This window comes from Papaver somniferum, unplaced genomic scaffold, assembly GCF_003573695.1.
Source record: "Papaver somniferum cultivar HN1 unplaced genomic scaffold, ASM357369v1 unplaced-scaffold_107, whole genome shotgun sequence".
Taxonomy (NCBI): domain Eukaryota; kingdom Viridiplantae; phylum Streptophyta; class Magnoliopsida; order Ranunculales; family Papaveraceae; genus Papaver; species Papaver somniferum.
In genome coordinates, this window is record NW_020619603.1 from 2,811,974 (window position 1) to 2,831,023 (window position 19,050).

The 19,050-nt window shown below is 33.5% G+C and overlaps 1 long non-coding RNA gene and 1 pseudogene across 1 annotated transcript; one reads left to right on the forward strand and one right to left on the reverse strand.

Moving 5' to 3' along the window:
* Positions 1–8,010: 8,010 nt before the first annotated feature.
* Positions 8,011–8,846, reverse strand: LOC113328425. Its single transcript, XR_003349397.1, has 3 exons — positions 8,813–8,846; positions 8,617–8,661; positions 8,011–8,027 (listed from the first exon to the last, which is right to left on the reverse strand). It is a non-coding gene; the product is annotated as an uncharacterized LOC113328425 (long non-coding RNA).
* Positions 8,847–14,710: 5,864 nt separating this feature from the next.
* On the forward strand, positions 14,711–18,735 carry LOC113327860 (annotated as a pseudogene).
* Positions 18,736–19,050: the final 315 nt, after the last annotated feature.

Sequence of the window (19,050 nt, forward strand, 5' to 3'; positions counted from 1 at the left end):
TGTGATTTTGAGACGAAAAATGGAGAGAGTATAGAGTAAGGGCAAGCGATCTCCCAAATTACAATAATACCCTTGGATATAATATCCGAGTACGACCCGGAAAAGACTAGTCAATGTGGTTTGACCAAAGTCAAAGTTCTATAAAGAGCTAAAGTTAAATTTGAGCAGGCAGTACAACTTGTACAAGAAACCTCTGTTTTCTTCACTAAAAGTTGTGGTACAAATTTAAATCTCATAAAAACGAATCAAGAAAAAGTTGTTGTTCTAGTTTTTTTCATTTTTTGTTGTTCTTACATTTTTCAATTGAAAAAGAAGCTCACTCTTTGTAGTGACAAATCAAAACCAGGTGAAGCTAGAAAATGGTGAGTATCATCTTGATCTATCTGCACTTTCTCTGATTCAATCTTGCTAGATATACCAAAATAGTATAGGATGAACACCCATCCACAATTGCAGTTCGGAGTAGCAACTGATTTAATGTTTCCGCATGATTACCTCAGAGGATGCTCGAATTATACCTTAATGATTGAAGTGTATCGATCGAGAGAGTTAATTATGCCAAGGTAGAGACTTAGACTGAAACAGCCCTAGAATTATCAAAAGACCTTCTTCTTGTGTCAGTATGCGCCACTTTGATCTAATATTGCAGCTTATTCTAGTTATGTTATGATTGTAAACCAAATGTTTTGTGTTTTGCTTAATCTTGTCGCAGGATGATTCTCATTCAGATGGAGGCGGTTTTGATCGGCGGGATACTGGTGGAAGATGTTCAGGTGCTGGCCCTAGTAGACACCAATATGAGGTAAAAAAAGAAGGCTATTATTGGGGCGTCACACTCCAATAATGTGGCTTCATTTGGATTCTTAGTGTCCAAAAAAATGGTTATGGGACATCCTGATACAAATACAAAATGTCTAGATTATGTTTTAACTAAAACAAAAACTTAAAAACCTAATCTCTTCTATTCCAAATCCATAAAAAATTGTTCCTCTTCTCATCTTTCTTCTCTTCCTCTCCTCCACAGTAACTTCAATTTCAATTCAACTTCAACTCACTTGAATGAAACCGAAGTAAAATTAGGGTTTCAGTTACGTTTCTGCTAGGTACGGTACTAGATTTCCAACCGTAATTTAATTTATGAAGAACTTACATCTAGGTTTAGTTTAATTCAACCGTAAAATTGGATTTTACGTCTAGGTTTAGTTGGATTCCAACCGTAAAATTGGATTTCCATGTTGTGCTACATCTAGTTTAGTTGACTGAATTTTCCTTTCGTAAACCTAGCCGTAATTTTCAATTTTACGGTTCGTTTTTATATAGGATAAACCTAAACGTAATTCTTCATGTATCTTTCAAGTAATTTTCATGTTATATTACGTCTAGGAAAATGTCATGTATTTTCCAACCGTAAGTTGTTACGTTTAGGTTCGGGTTTTTTTTCTCTAGGATAACCTTTACGTAATTATTCATTAACCGTAAAAATTTTTCTTTTTTTCTCCTCTCTAGTTTTTCTTCCCAGAAAAACTTTGTCCAAGAATTCACCAACTATATAACAATATTCATTAATTTAATTATTATCTAATTAAATTAAATTAAAATTAATTAAATAAGGGTTGTTTGGTCATTACAAAATTATTTGAGATAAGGGGTTTTTGATATTACTTATGGATGACCCATTTTTTTCCTATTAGGTGACGTCCCTCTGATGGAATGTGACGCCCCAATAATAGCTTTCAAAAAAATCAACTTTTAAGTGATGCATTACTATGTGTATATGGGCGGTGGGAAGTTTCTTTAGATCACTTGAGGGTCAAAACGCATGTCAATTGAAAAAGAACAAGACTAATGTCTTTATTTCCAAGACTGATGATGGGTGCCGTTTAGCTTGGGGGTGTGCCAATATGCATATAGGACAAAAAAACATTTGGCTTCGGAATGGTACACTCCCAAACAAAATGGTACCTCCATTAACAGCCTTGTTTATTTCTTACTCCACCATCAACCACCAATGTATTACTCCATCGATCTTGGGTCGCGTCATGTGCCCGATCTCAAAAACCCATGTCATATTTCCTCCCCTTTTAATGTTAGAAAGAAAATTTTAAGCATTTACCCTACGAAATCGGTAGATCTCCCTATATTGAATTTTAACTACCAAATCTATAAGATTCCTGTCACAAAAAAATTTAAGTCAGGAATTACCGATAAGAAAAAAAAGGGAAAAAAACAATTCAGTCACAAATTATTATCTTTACCGTTGGATCATTATAGCAACTCCAATGGTCCGTATCAAATTTGATTGTTTGCATGTCCACGAGAACGGCAAACTTAATTTTTCATGGTGGTCTATACACAAATTTAATTATGGGACTCACTTTATTACTTAAACTAATATTTTCTTTTGACTACTGAAATCCATTTTTATAGATAATTAATAAGGGGAAAGCTAATTTTGGGGTGAATTAAGATAAATAGGCTTTGCTCTTTGAAACATCGGGAGAATGTTGTAGGAATGGTTATTTTCTTTATGTATATTCTATATAAACCTTAGATATGCCTTCAATAGGGACAGCCTCTCTATGGGGATCGGAAGTAAGTGCCAATGTGTTATTGTGCTAATATGACTGTAAACTCTCCTGTGATGGAAGAAAAGATGATTACTTCCAATACAACTTAAACATCAGCGCCAGAATATGAAGGGTACAGACGTGGATAGTGGTGAAGTTCCTGGCTTTGAGTTTTTTGCATTCCAATCCAAAGGGAACAGACGTGGAGTGGTGAAGTTTCAAACACACCAGAGAGATTCATTTTTGTTGGATTCATTAAGATTTGTCTTTTTTTCCAAGAACTCATACCATGCTAGGTTCTTGCACCATGAAGGTTGTTTTTGTCCTCCATGATGTAAAAAAACAAAAGCAAGATGAATAGAACGAATAACTTATGTTTTTGGAAACAATTTCACTATGAATAAATTTGCTTTCTTCAAATTTTGGTTGCAAATTGCTGATTCATGTAATGTTTTCCGATGATTTAGTGAAGGATTTTAATTTTATACATGCAACCACCAAAAGAAGATATGCTCATGTCATGAGCAAAGCACCTGCGGTAATATTAAACTGAAACAAAGTAGAAGAAGAAGAAATAGATGATTCCCCGTGAAGAAGAAACATAACATCTTTTTTTAATCCACCCAAAAATCAGTTTTTCTTCCAGTAAAAATGGCTTTCCCCCTATTAATTATCTTTTTATATCTAAAAAAAAATTATAATATCAAATGGAACCCGTTTATTAAAAAATGTTAGTATAATATATAAAAACAACTTAAACTAACTTCCAAATACTTTTTGTCTTATAATTCGAAGTCGTCTCACACTGCACGGATCATCTGAGATTGAGTCGATCGACTTTATCTAAGACGCCATAAACAAAACCTTATGTGAAGGTGTGTTCATCCATCTTATTCGTTTGTCAATCTTATTGTAGGTGTATAGTTGACGAATTGGTTGGTTTGCCATGCCCATTAGAGTTGCTCTTAGAAATCCATTTTTTTAATTAGCCGTTAGATCTTAAAGAGGAGGTATAAATAATATTTACAAGGACTTAAGTGTATATTGATTAAAAATCGATATTTACGAAAATGTCGTTTTTATAAAAATGAAGACAAATATCTGAAAACTTCGTATCTTTCAAAAATCTTTGAATTATTTACACAACGAGCATATATAATAATATTAAATTTTTTCTTTTGAAAATTCTTATATTTCTCCAAATTTTTGTGTATTTTGCCTTAAAGTTAGATATGGTTATTTGTTAGATATAGCTCAATGATAAATTGAAAAAATCTATAAAAACAAATTAATTTTTTCATATATATAATAAAAAAAAAACTATTAATTTTTGGATAAAAGGCATTAACTCTATATTTTTAAAAAAAAATGATATTTTCACTCTTTAGACAAAAGTCAAAAGACGAAAGTATCACCTTTTTTAAAACAGATGGAGTGCAATCTATGATATCAAAGCATCACCAAATTATATACAAAGTATGTAAAAACAACGTAGCATATGTGCAAAACACGTGCTCACTAATTGTGTGTATAATTGGTTCTCGTGTTATGCTAATTTTGAAGTAAAGCATGTACCAGTTGGAGTAAAACCATTACTCGAGAATAAATGAAAATTTGCTTTCACATTTTTGTAATGCTCACACACATGATAAATTGTTTCAAGCTTATAGAGTATATGTATCGGATCTTGTGAGCTCGTCTAACTTTGTTTATGTTTTCGTTTTCTCAGGCAAGTTCGTCTGCGGGGCCTTCTTCCTGGTTCGGTTCAAAGTTCGTTGCAATGGGATTCTCTAAAAATATGGTTCTAAGGGCAATTGGTGTCAACGGTGAGAATTTACTAGTGCAATCTTGAGTTGGGTAGCATACAGAGTATGGAACTTGCACTCACAACGTTTTCTTAAACGATGTAGGAGAAAAAGATGAAGATGCAATAGTGAATACGCTATTAACTTATCAAGTAAGTTAGCATGCTCTAATTAAACCCCGTAAATTATAGATTTTGGCAATTCAACGATTAAAATTATCCTCTCCGTAGAAAGGATGCTTTGTTGCATATAAAATAATTTCAATTTGGTGCAGACCATTAAAAATTTGCCATCAGAAAGGGAGCATGTTCCTTGCGAAGCAGAATGTGCTATTTCGGACTCGAGTTCTTCTGAAAGTGTAGCAAATTTTCTAGATGATTTCTCGGACGAGGATGCTTTGACAAACGAGGTAAATACATTTAATAAACTGTTACCTTGTCATATTCTATGAAATTTGGGAGAGAATTAGTTTGGTTGCTTCATTCTAGCTATGTTGTTTTTTTTCGTTGGTATGCAAAATATGTGAAAGGGTTGCATATGCACCTATGGAGTTATCTTCCGAATAGCACAGATTACCTTGTTGTCATAATTAAGGTTTATCTAAGCAATATAATTGTTATGTCTTAAAATATTGATGTTTTTTATGACAAATGCTTTGCTAAAGGATAACGAGGGATACCTAACTGAAATTTCGACGAGGACCATGCATGAACTAAGAAATATGGACTACTCTTCCTTCGATGCTTCGATAGCTCTGGAACGATGCGGTATGTTCTTATACTATGAAACTGAAGTTATAATTGGTATTTTCTTGAGATGTGTCAATGCTTCAAGTTATTAGTTGTTGTTTATGTAATCCAAATCCTGATTGTTGTCTCTTAGTTACTTAAAAAAAAAAAGGAAAAATATTTGAGGTCAAAATCACAGTCATTTTGGTATTTTGTTATTATATTTGTTCCAGAAAAACTGCGATGGCATGCTCTATTTTCATCTTTTTTTGCCTCTTCTAACTGCATATTTTGTAAATCATTTCTTTCCTAAACATTGTGTGGAATATTTTTACCAAGGTCACTGGTAAATAATGTTTTGATTGTTTTATAGTCTTCATATTGACAAATTGAACCTAATGAGTTATTATTAATATGAGCAGGTTCCCATGCTTCAATTGATATCCTAGGTGACTTTATTTTTGCTGCTCAAGTCGCAAAGACGACTGATGTTCTTTCATATGAGGTACCTATTAACCTTATTATTTCTTATTAGGGGATCTTGACTTTGTTATATATTTAGACTTACTTTGATATATTTCCACTACACCATTTCCAGGATTTTGTCACAGGTTATACCTGTTACTTATTGAATTTGTAACGGTTATAACTGTACCAATAAGCCGTTATTAATAATTGTGATGGTGTTTTGTAACAGTTTTATCTGTGACAAAAGGCATATACAGTCACATATTAAAAGCGTTACAATAATTAATAGCCACAATTGACCTAATTTAAAGAGAGCGACACGTGTCATATTTGTCACATTTATCTTAACGGTTTTAACTATTACTCTCTATTAACCACAATTCAGAGTATGACATGTGTCTTAAACAGTCACATTTACAACAACACTTATAACTGTTACTAAACCTTGCAACGATTGCCCCGGCGACACGTGTCCTTTTTTGTCACGGTTAAAGTAACACATATTAGTGTTGCCATTAATTTGTAACAGACACGTATCGTCTTTTTGTCACGGCTTTATAGCGATTAAAGTGTCACTCTCAATTGTAACAACGGTAAGATGATGACGCGTGTTATTTTTTCTTCACAATTTGTGTCACAGTTATAACCGTGACAATTCTCTCTATTACAATCCAAAAAAAAGGGTAGCCCAGATCATTTTGATGGACCTGGACTTCCAGCTTATAGGTCATTATCGTAGACCTGCACTTTCAGTTTACAGTCTTGAAATACAACCACAATTGCAGTTTCTTCTTTTCAATATGCAACCTATCCACCATCATTTCATCCATACATTCATTACGGAAACACAAATACGAAGGAATACTTATATTCATTATCATTATGAAATCTACCCAAAAACAATTTAATCTTATTCAAGTACTCTCGGACAAAAACAAAATCCTCTCCAGCTGCTTAGTTGGTACAAGAATATAGGTCACAGGCATGACAAATGTATCTATCAACTTAAGAAGCTGGATGCTCAACTCCAAAGCTCAAACACCTAAGATTTGGAGTGGAAATACCTGAAGAGCACAACCAAGATCAAGAACAAAAGCACTTAGTTCTCTTTGGATGCACCAGTTTCAGCATTGGCATCTAGTACTCCTGACATGTCCAATAATAAAAATTGAGTATAGATATTAGTTAATGACGCAAACAACAGACAGATGTGCTCTTTAAATGCTGCTTCACTACTACTAGATGTGAAGCAGAATGACCACCACAAGATGTGAAGCTCATATCAGCTACTTCTAATAAATGAATATCAGGAACAATAATATGCTATAGCACCACCAAGAATAAATAATAGGGGAATGTAGATGAACATGATTGGTGTTCATTATTTCTATCCTACATTATGAGTTCAGTGGTCAAGAGTCAAAAAAAAATTATATATATATTGCAGGTCGTTTTGAACCTGAATTCCTGTTGCAGGACGGCACTACAATTGATTCATAAGAAAATGGAAACTCATTCGATTAATATCTAGAGGAAAAGGGAAAAAGAGGTAGGTTGTCGTAGGTATTTCCAAGTGACTGATCCAATACTGAAATCAAATAGATGCGAATTAGCAAAAGGGACAAGGATTACTGCAACTTCTTTTACTTTACAATAACGTGAAAAGAGGTCCCTTAAAACTCAAACACACATGGTAACATCAACTTATATATGTACTTGTAAAATTTAATATTTACTTCTGAACTATTGCTTCAGCTAACACGAAAAAATATTGGACTCTCAAAACCTTAAATACGACATTGTTGGCAAAAAGTAAACCACAAGGTTTTTGGAAGACATTTACAATTACTCTCTATTATGTATGGCTGCATGCTATGGCACCTTACTTCAGCTATGAATTGGGAAAAAATATAAATTAAACTACATTGAACTTTGAAAAGAATAAGTTATGTAACCTAATGAAGCAACCAAACTAATCCCCATATATTCAGTGAATAAAACTTAAACAAGAAAACACGTGAGCCATAAAACAACTTCCCTCATAGAATGCATTGTATTCAAAATGAGTAATCTATGAACTTACTATAATTCCTGCATGCCAAAGTCTCTCATACAAATAAGAGTATCCACTACTTCCTGCAAATAACAATCAATGCATTTAGTTTTAGAGATAACTTATACAAGCAAGAGTAAATAAATTAGTTTTAGAGATAACTTATACAAGCAAGAGTAAATAATATCGAACAATGTCTGACACAACGGAAATCGATACAAGCAACCAAGTTTATCAAGGTTTTTCTGAAAAGATAATTATATAATTTTAGGCGACCAACTACCAAGTCCATGAAATGTTTACCTTCTCAACTGGAGGAGGATCTAATTAACTAGGGACTCCTATGCTCAAGATCAGAACATCCATCTTGGTCAAAATTGCATACTTCAAGGTGTAGGCAAGATACCTGCAATAGACACAATACATACTTCTCAGTTCTATCAATCTTGCACAATAATAACATACGAAATCCATAATCTAGGATACCTACTTATTATATTAACTCTATACATTAATATTATGTGAGCGAAAGATAATAATTCTAATACATGTCAGGGTTAACAAGGGATTGATAGCATCATTCACTAAAGCCATTACCCATCAACTTCCCAACAATTACTAAATTATACCAAGTATCACTATGAAAACCATAAGAACATATTCAGTGTCTCAAATAAATAACGTATCTAACTTTCAAGTATATTCATGACTGACAAATCCAATACCTCAAAAAATAAAGGATGCAGAATGAAGAATTACATGAGCAAAAGTGAATTGCAGAACATAAGAAAGAGTAATGGTTAACTGCAGACACATGTTAATGCTCTACTCCTCTTACATACTCTCTTACAGACACACAATAGCAGATCCATTGCACTAAGCCACAACATGCCACTGCAAAAGTGCGCTATTAGCATATCATTGCACTAAACCACTCTGGGCATTTTGGTCACCTTGTAAGCACACAAATACTAAGTGAAAGAAAACAAACTTACTTAGTAACATCTATGGTGCAACATCATGTCCTGTTTCATCCACACCTGATTCAAATTACAGAAGCACAAGACGTTAGTTAACATATGCATATTTACAATCCAGCTGGACAATAATGATTGGTGTAATCTTTCAAAGGAGACCTGGTAATCATAAACCAAATAAGTGCTCTATCTGTTCTTTCTTTCTTCAACTTACCGTCCAGATATTCCCCAAAGTTATGTTCTAACAGTAAAAACTACTCCTTCGGATAAAAGAGTTCATCTACAGTCAATTTCTTGGACAATGCCAGAAAAGCAAGGGTAGTGGACAAACCAAATTATGAGACATGATCAATAATAAAACAAATTTCGAGAATATTAAAGTACTCACTCTTAATGTAACTTTATATAGATATGATGAGCGCATACAGGATTTCATGAGCCTAAATATTAGAATATCAGTAGGTACTGTTATATCATTGTAGTTCTGAAATCCAAGGATGACTTACCAAAAAAAATATAATTAGGAATGCAACTTCTTTCTTAAAACAAATAACCTAATCAAGTTAAAACCAACAAGTCCCAAGACTAAACCACAGCCTGCAAGATTATCATGCAACACCAACATCGCAGCCCTACCATTACTGAAGTAAATAAAGAATGCAATAATAATTTTACCCTTTTTCTGTACTTTCAGGCTTTTTCTCTACTTAATGTGCAGTTATGTTGGTCTTCTATTCAAGATTGTCTTTTGTTTCCACACCTCAATTTCCTTAAAGTACGAGGCCAAACTGCAGAAGAGAAAACTAACACACAATTAAACCAATCAACAAAAAAAAAAACAAATTTTCAATTGAAAACTAAAACTAAAACCCAGAAAAATAGAACCCACTTATTAAACTAACCTCACCTCACATCTTTCAACTAAAACAGATTACTCTTTTTTCTCATCAGCACCACCACACCATCATCACCAGAACCCTAAATGGAATTCAACCACAGTTATCTTAACATGATCTGGTAGCATAGATTTTGAGAAAATAAAATGCTAATTAATCAAATGTACCATATCACCTCAAAACCCAAGAGTCATTAGAAGCATTTACTGCCGATTCCAAGAGTTGGATCACTCAAAACAAAAACAAAAAACAAACATTTCAGAGACCAAATACAAATAAATTAGACAGACTTATGCAATCAAAGAAATAAACCTCTAATTGTTCCTGCTTCTCAGCTTTCGACTAATCTACTCAATATCTGAAAAAATCACAAACCAAAATCATTATAAATCCCACAAATTTCAGATCTGAATGATGAAATACTGTTCAGACAAACACAAATATAATAACCTAACTCAAAACTGAGATCATAAAACTTAAATTAAAACCAATACCATGATTTAAACTCCATGAAATCAAATGAAGAAACATAAAAGTTGTGAATCCTTGATTTGTTTTCTCAACAAATATGAGAAGATCCAACAAACCTCAGAAGAGATCCTCAGAAGAGATATATAGAGAAGAAATTTATCTTGATGGGAGAATCGAACGGAAAATCGAGATACTCTCTGATGACAAAACCAATTACCAGATCCACTCATAAACGCATCGAAATCACTAAATAAAACCTCATCAATAAAGTGATCAGGGACGAAGAAACGAGAGGAAAGGGAGGTGAGAGGGTGAGATGCAGAGGAGAGGAGAATGAAAAAGAGATAAGGTTGATTGATATTCTCTTTCTTCTAGAGATATGTGGAGTATAATAAAACCTACCTCGAGTAACTAGCCAAGGAGATGTAGGCACGCGATTTCTTATTTGTGCGTTTCGTACAAGTACCTTAACTCAGTTATTGTGTGGTATAGCCAGACGATAATTCCCTATAACACCGATGTAATTGGTCCAAGAATATCTGATGGTTAGCTTCTTGCCATGTGTCAAAAGCAAAATTTATGAACGGTTCTCTAGTTTCAATAATAAGTGGATCACCATGTGATATCGTTTAAAGCTTTGGGAAGTATAAGAAATGAGTAGTAAGAATAAAAAAATATATTTGGAAATCATTAAGACAAACACGAGTTCCGAAATATACAAAAATATATTTAGAAATCATTAGATCTGAGTTTCTCGTTCGGATGAACTGAAGACGAAATATATCAGATTGGAAAATCACAGGTTCAACGATTGCTAGAGTTAGACCTGAGTTTCTCATTTGGATGAACTGAAGACGAAATATATCAGATTGGAAAATCACAGGGTTCTAAGATTGCTAGAGTTAGACCTGAGTTTCTCGTTCGGATGAACTGAAGACGAAATATATCAGATTACTAGAGTTAGACCTGAGTTTCTCGTTCAAATGAACTGAAGTCGAAATATATCAGATTGGAAAATCACAGGTTCAAAGATTGATAGAGTTAGACTTGAGTTTCTCGTTCGGATGAACTGAAGAAGAATTATATCAGATTACTAGAGTTAGACCTGAGTTTCTCGTTCGGATGAACTAGAGACGAAATATATCAAAATTGAACATCACATATTCAAAGATTACTAGAGTTAGACCTAAGTTTCTCGTTCAGATGAACTGGAGACAAAATATATCAAATTTGAACATCACAGGTTCAAAGAGTACTAGAGTTAGACCTAAGTTTCTCTTTCAGATGAACTGGAGCCGTAATATATCAGAATTGAACATCATAGATTCAAATATTACTAGAGTTAGACCTGAGTTTCTCTTTCGGATGAACTGGAGACGAAATACATCAGATTCGAACATCACAGGTTCAAAGATTGCTAGAGTTAGACCTGAGTTTCTCGTTCGGATGAACTGGAGACGAAATATATCAGATTCGAACATCACAGGTTCAAATATTGCTAGAGTTAGACCTGAGTTTCCCATTCGGATGAATTGAAGACGAATATATCATATTCAAACATCACAGGTTCAAAAATTTCTAGGGTTAGACCTTAGTTTTTCGTTCGGATGAACTGAAGACGAAATATATCAGATTGGAAAATCACAGGTTCAAAGATTGCTAGAGTTAGACTTGAGTTTCTCGTTCGGATGAACTGAAGACGAAATATATCGGATTACTAGAGTTAGACCTGAGTTTCTCGTTCAGATGAACTGAAGACGAAATATATCAGATTGGAAAATCACAGGTTCAAATATTGCTAGAGTTAGACCTGAGTTTCTCTTTCGAATGAATGAAGACGAAATATATCAGATTACTAGAGTTAGACCTGAGTTTCTCGTTCGGATGAACTGGAGACGGAATATATCAGAATTGAACATCACAGGTTCAAATATTACTAGAGTTAGACCGATGTTTCTCTTTCGGATGAACTGGAGACGAAATATATCAGAATTGAACATCACAGGTTCAAAGATTACTAGAGTTAGACCTAAGTTTCTCGTTTGGATGAACTGAAGACGAAATATCTCAGAATTGAACATCACAGGTTCAAAGATTACTAGAGTTAGACCTAAGTTTCTCGTTCGGATGAACTGGAGACGAAATATGTCAGAATTGAATATCAAAGGTTCAAAGATTGCTAGAGTTAGACCTGAGTTTCTCGTTCGGATGAACTGAAGACGAAATATATCAGATTACTAGAGTTAGACCTGAGTTTCTCGTTCGGATGAACTAGAGACGAAATATATCAGAATTGAACATCACAGGTTCAAAGATTACTAAAGTTATCCCTAAGTTTCTCGTTCGGATGAACTGAAGACGAAATATATCCGATTGGAAAATCACGGGTTCAAAGATTGCTAGAGTTAGACCTGAGTTTCTGGTTCGGATGAACTGAAGACGAAATATATCAGATTACTAGAGTTAGACCTCAGTTTCTCGTTCAGATGAACTGAAGACGAAATATATCAGATTCGAACATCACAAGTTCAAGATTACTAGAGTTAGACTTGAGTTTCCCGTTCGGATGAACTGAAGACGAAATATATCAGATTACTAGAGTTACACCTGAGTTTTTCGTTCGGATGAACTGAAGACGAAATATATCAGATTGGAAAATCACAGGTTCAATGATTTCTAGAGTTACACCTGAGTTTCTCGTTCGGATGAACTGAAGACGAAATATATCAAATTTGAACATCACAGGTTCAAAATAGTACTAGAGTTAGACCTAAGTTTCTCGTTCAGATGAACTGGAGCCGTAATATATCAGAATTGAACATCATATATTCAAATATTACTAGAGTTAGACCTGAGTTTCTCTTTCGGATGAACTGGAGACGAAATACATCAGATTCGAACATCACAGGTTCAAAGATTGCTAGAGTTAGACCTGAGTTTCTCGTTCGGATGAACTGGAGACAAAATATATCAGATTCGAACATCACAGGTTCAAATATTGCTAGAGTTAGACCTGAGTTTCCCATTCGGATGAATTAAAGACGAATATATCAGAATTGAACATCATAGATTCAAATATTACTAGAGTTAGACCTGAGTTTCTCTTTCGGATGAACTGGAGACGAAATATATCAGAATCGAACATCACAGGTTCAAAGATTGCTAGAGTTAGAATTGAGTTTCCCGTTCGGATGAATTGAAGACGAATATATCAGATTCAAACATCACAGGTTCAAAGATTACTAGAGTTAGACCTAAGTTTCTCGTTCCGATGAACTGAAGACGAAATATATCAGATTGGAAAATCACAGGTTCAAAGATTGCTAGAGTTAGACATGAGTTTCTCGTTCGGATGAACTGAAGACGAAATATATCAGATTACTAGAGTTAGACCTGAGTTTCTCGTTCAGATGAACTGAAGACGAAATATATCAGATTCGAACATCACAAGTTCAAAGATTACTAGAGTTAGACTTGAGTTTCACGTTCGGATGAACTGAAGACGAAATATATCAGACTACTAGAGTTAGACCTGAGTTTCTCGTTCGGATGAAATAAAGACGAAATGACCATATTACCCTTATCGGAAATAAGTAAAATAAATAGTACGAACAATGAAAATGACCATATTACCCTTACTAGAAATTAGTGCAATAAATATCATTGAGATAATGACAATAACCATACTACCCTTATTGGAAATAAGTGCAATAAATATCGCACAGACGGTGAAAATGACTATACCACCCTTACTAGAAATTAGTGAAATAAATATTATGGAGACTGTGAAAATGACCAGACTACCCTTATAAAAAAATAAATAAAGTAAATATTACAGACTGTGAAAATGACTATTTTACCCTTACCAGAAATAAGTATAATAAATATTATGGAGACTGTCAAAATGACCAGACTATCCTTATCGGAAATAAGTAAAGTGAATATTACAGACAGTGAAAATGACCATACTACCCTTACTAGAAATAAGTGCAACAAATATTATGGAGACTGTGAAAATGACCAAACCACCGTTATCGGATATGAGTAAAGTAAATATTACAGTCTGCTAAAATGACCATTTTACCCTTAGGGGAAATAAGTGCAATAAATGTTATGGAGACTGTCAAAATGACCAAACTACTCTTATTGGAAATAAGTGCAATAAATATCACACAGACGGTGAAAATGACCATACTACCCTTATTGGAAATTAGTCAAATAAATATTTTGGAGACTGTGAAAATGACCAGACTACCCTTATCAAAAATAAGTAATGTAAATATTACAGACTGTGAAAATGACTATTTTAACCTTACTGGAAATAAGTGCAATAAATATTATGGAGACTGTCAAAATGACCAGACTATCCTTATCGGAAATAAGTAAAGTGAATATTATATACAGTGAAAATGACCCTACTACCCTTACTGGAAATAACTGCAATAAATATTATGGAGACTGTGAAAATGACCAGACCACCTTTTTCGGATATGAGTAAAGTAAATATTACAGTCTGTGAAAATGATCATTTTACCCTTAGGGGAAATAAGTGCAATTAATGTTATGGAGAATGTGAAAATGACCAGACTACACTTATCGGAAATAAGTAAAGTAAATATCACTGACAGTGAAAATGACCAAATTACCCTTACTAGAAATTAGTGCAATAAATATCCTGGTGACAAAGAAAATGACCAGACTACCCTTATGGGAAATAAGTTAACTAAATATTATAGACTGTGCAAATGACCATTTTACCCTTGCTGGAAAATGACCATTATATCCTTACGACCGTAAGGGTAAAATGGTCATTTTCACAGTATTTGTAATATTTACTGCACTAATTTCCAATAAGGGTAATATGGTCATTTTCATAATATGTAATATTTACTTTACTTATTTACGATAAGGATAGTCTAGTCATTTTCACAGTCTCCATAATATTTATTGCACTAATTTCCATTAAGGGTAATATGGTCATTTTCACAGTTTGTAATGTTTACTTTACGTATTTCCGACAAGGGTTGTCTAGTCATTTTCACAGTCTTCATAACATTTATTGCACTTATTTCCACTAAGGTAAAATGGTCATTTTTACAGACTATAATATTTACTTTACTTATTTTTGATAAGGGCAGTTCAGTCATTTTTATAGTCTCCATGATATTTGTTGCAATAATTTCTAGTAAGGGTAATATGGTCATTTTCACAGTCTGAATTATTAACTTTACTTATATTTAATAAGGGTAGTCTGGTCATTTTCACAGTATTGCACTAATTCCCATTAAGGGTAATATGGTCATTTTCTTAGTTTGTAATAGTTACTTTACTTATTTCCGATAAGGATAGTCTGGTCATTTCCACGTCTCCATAATATTTATTTGACTAATTTCCAATAAGGGTAGTATGGTCATTTTCACGTCTGTGTGATATTTATTGCACTTATTTCCGATAAGGGTGGTCTGGTCATTTTGACAGGCTCCATAACATTTATTGCACTTATTTCTCCTAAGGGTAAAATGGTCATTTTGGCATACTGTAATATTTACTTTACTAATTCCGATAACGGTGGTCTGGTCATTTTCATAGTTTGTAATATTTACTTTACTTATTTCCGATAAGGGTAATTTGGTCATTTTTACAGTCTCCATAACATTTATTACCTTATTTCCAGCAAGGGTAAAATTGTCATTTTCACAGGCTATAATATTTACTTGACTTATTTTTGATAAGGGCAGTTTTGTCATTTTATAGTCTCCATGATGTTTATTGCATTAATTTCTAGTAAGGGTAATATGGTCATTTTCACAGTCTGAAATATTAACTTTACTTATTTTTAATAAGGGTAGTCTGGTCATTTTCACACCCCCAATAATATTTATTGCACTAATTTCCAGTAAGGGTAATATGGTCATTTTCACAGTCTGTAATATTTACTTTACTTATTTCCAATAAGGGTAGTCTGGTCATTTTCACAATCTCCATAATATTATTGCATATGTTTCCAATAAGGGTAAAGTGGTCATTTTCATAGTCTATAATATTTAATTTACTTATTTTTGATAAGGGTAGTTTGGTAATTTTCATAGTCTCCAAGATATTTATTGCGTTTATTTCCAGTAAGAGTAATATGGTCATTTTCAGTTTGTAATATTTACTTTACTTATTTTTGATAAGGGTAGTTTGGTCATTTTCATAGTCCCCGTGATATTTATTGCATTTATTTCCAGTAAGGGTAATATGGTCATTTTCACAGTCTGTAATATTTACTTTACTTATTTCTGATAAGGGTAGTCTGGTCATTTTCATAGTCTCCAGAATATTTATAATACTTATTTCAGTAAGGGTAAAATAGTCATTTTCATAGTATGTAATATTTACTTTATTTATTTCCGATGAGGGTAGTTTGGTCATTTTCACAGTCTCCACGATATTTAATGCACTTATTGCTAGTAAGGGTAATATAGTCATTTTCATAGTCTGCATGATATTTATTGCACTTATTTCTAGTAAGGGTAATATGGTTATTTTCATAGTAAGGGTAATATGGTCGTTTTCAAAATGTGTAATATTTCCTTTACTTATTTCCGATAAGGGTAGTCTGGTCATTTTCACAGTCTCCATAATATTTATTGCACTTATTTCCAGTAAAGGTAAAATGGTCATTTTCACAGACTGTAATATTTACTTTACTTATTTCTTATATGCGTTGTATGGTTATTTTCACAGTCTGTAATATTTACTTTACTTATTTCCGATAAGGGTAGTCTGGTCATTTTCACAATCTCCATAATATTATTGCATATGTTTCCAATAAGGGTAAAGTGGTCATTTTCATAGTCTATAATATTTACTTCACTTATTTCTGATAAGGGTAGTCATGCATAATATTTTGTTGCTCTTTTTTCCATTAAGGGTAATGTGCTCATTTTAACAGTCTGTAATATTTACTTTACTTATTTCCGATAAGGGTAGTCTGGTCATCCGATAAGGGTAGTCTGGTAATTTTCACCGTCTTCGGAAGAAGCAGATATGTCAAAGTCAAATTTCTATAAAGTCATGACTTGTTGACTTGGTCTTGATCCTGTTTTCTAATATTAAGAAAATTAAAAAGAAAAAGAAAAATGTATTTTGATTTATAGAAATGAAATATAATTGTTAGTTTGTACAAATGTGGGAAAATTAGTGACAAGTAAAATTCAAAGTGTTATAATTTTGGGGTTGTTTTAGATGTGGTGAAATATTTGGGTGGAATCATCACTTTGAATTATAATTGTGATTGTCTGTAAAATTGTCAACAAATATTATTGTGACTAATAAAAGAATTTAATATTCCTAATTATTATCACGAATAAAAAATTTAATAACAGTTATAACTGTTGCAGGACTTATCACAGGTGTATCTGTGACTGAAAAATAAACTGTGACAGGTTGCGCTGTTACAAAATCCTGGTTTTGGTGTAGTGTTCCTTGATTTATAGCAACAACGAAATGCATTCCACTACAATCAGCTTAAGAAGAAGAGACCTGACCATAAGAGGAGAAAGGAAAAGAAGGAGCAAGACACCGAAGAGGTAGATAAGTTTGTTATCCCAAAACCTATGATTGGATTTGGAGTTCCAGGCCATCTTTGTTTGCAACATAGATTGATTCCAGATGAAGCTTCGGGACCTCCTTATTTTTATTATGAGAATGTGGCCCATGCTCCTAAAGGTACGTGGCCAAGAATTTCGAGTTACTTATTCAATATTCAGCCTGAATTTGTCAATTCGAAATATTTCTCTCCGGCATCAAGACCAAGAGGTTACATACATAATCTACCCATTGCCAATAGAATGCAACTCATACCAATTGCCCCACAGACAATATTCGAAGCCTTTCCTAAGACAAGAGTCTGGTGGCCATCATGGGACACACGTGATAAGTTAAATTGCTTGCTCACAAAAACTGCGAGCTCAATAATGATAAATAAGATACAAAAGGATCTTGAGAAGTGCAATAGTGAGCCATCTCGTGGACTTGTGGATAAAATCATGGGGAAATGCAAGTCTTGGAACCTGATATGGGTAGGAAAGAATAAGGTCGCTCCTTTACTTTAGAAGCTAGTGAGATTGAATCACTCTTGGGGTTCCCAGATAACCACACACGTGGAATAAGTAACACCGCAAGGCTTGAGGGACTTGGAAACTCATTCCAAGTCGATACAGTTTCCTATCACCTATCTGTTTTGAAGATAATGTACCCATATGGAATCACTGTTCTTTCTCTTTTTTCGGGTATTGGAGGCGCTGAAGTGGCTCTACACCGATTAGGGATCCATCTGAAAAATGTTGTCTCTGTTGAAAGTTCTAAATCACGAGACGTTCTCCAGAACTGGTGGAAGTCGACCAATCAAAAAGGAAACCTAATCGAGATTGACGATGTGTTTAAGTTGAGCAATGAGAAGTTGGAAAATTTGATATATGAATTAGGTGGGTTTGATCTCATCATAGGTGGAAGCCCATGTAATAATCTTAGTGGTAGTAAAAGGGCAACCAGAAGTGGTCTTGATGGTGATCAGTCTTCCTTATTCTTTGAGTATCACCGGATTCTGAAGAAAGTCAAAACTACCATGAGTGGCATTTCAAGGGCGTCGAACTAGCTACTTATTCTTCTTGACGTCGCGTGATATGCACTTACAGTTGTGTGTTAAGCCTCAATATCGTGTGATGTTGTAATTATCAGTTTCATTTGTACCAGTCTACCAGATCTTTTTTTTTTTGAATTATAAGTTTTAGCATGCTTTATGTTCTTAAATTGGAGCTTCACGCTCTGTTTTTTTTTTTTTTTTTTTTTTTTGATAAACTAAAATTTTGGTTATTAGGGAGAAATATTGTTTTGATCCTTTGCCAGAAGATCACAAACAGAAGCAGAAAAATCTAAAGTAGTTTCAATGCAAGTAGCTGATTCTCAAACAGTTCTAGAAATATTATCAGCTACATGGTTATTCTCACGCTTAGTGAAAGAAAAAGTACACTTAGTAAAACTTAAAGCCAAATGTTTGATTTCTTTAATGAGATTTCGGTTTTCCCATTGTACGAGTAAT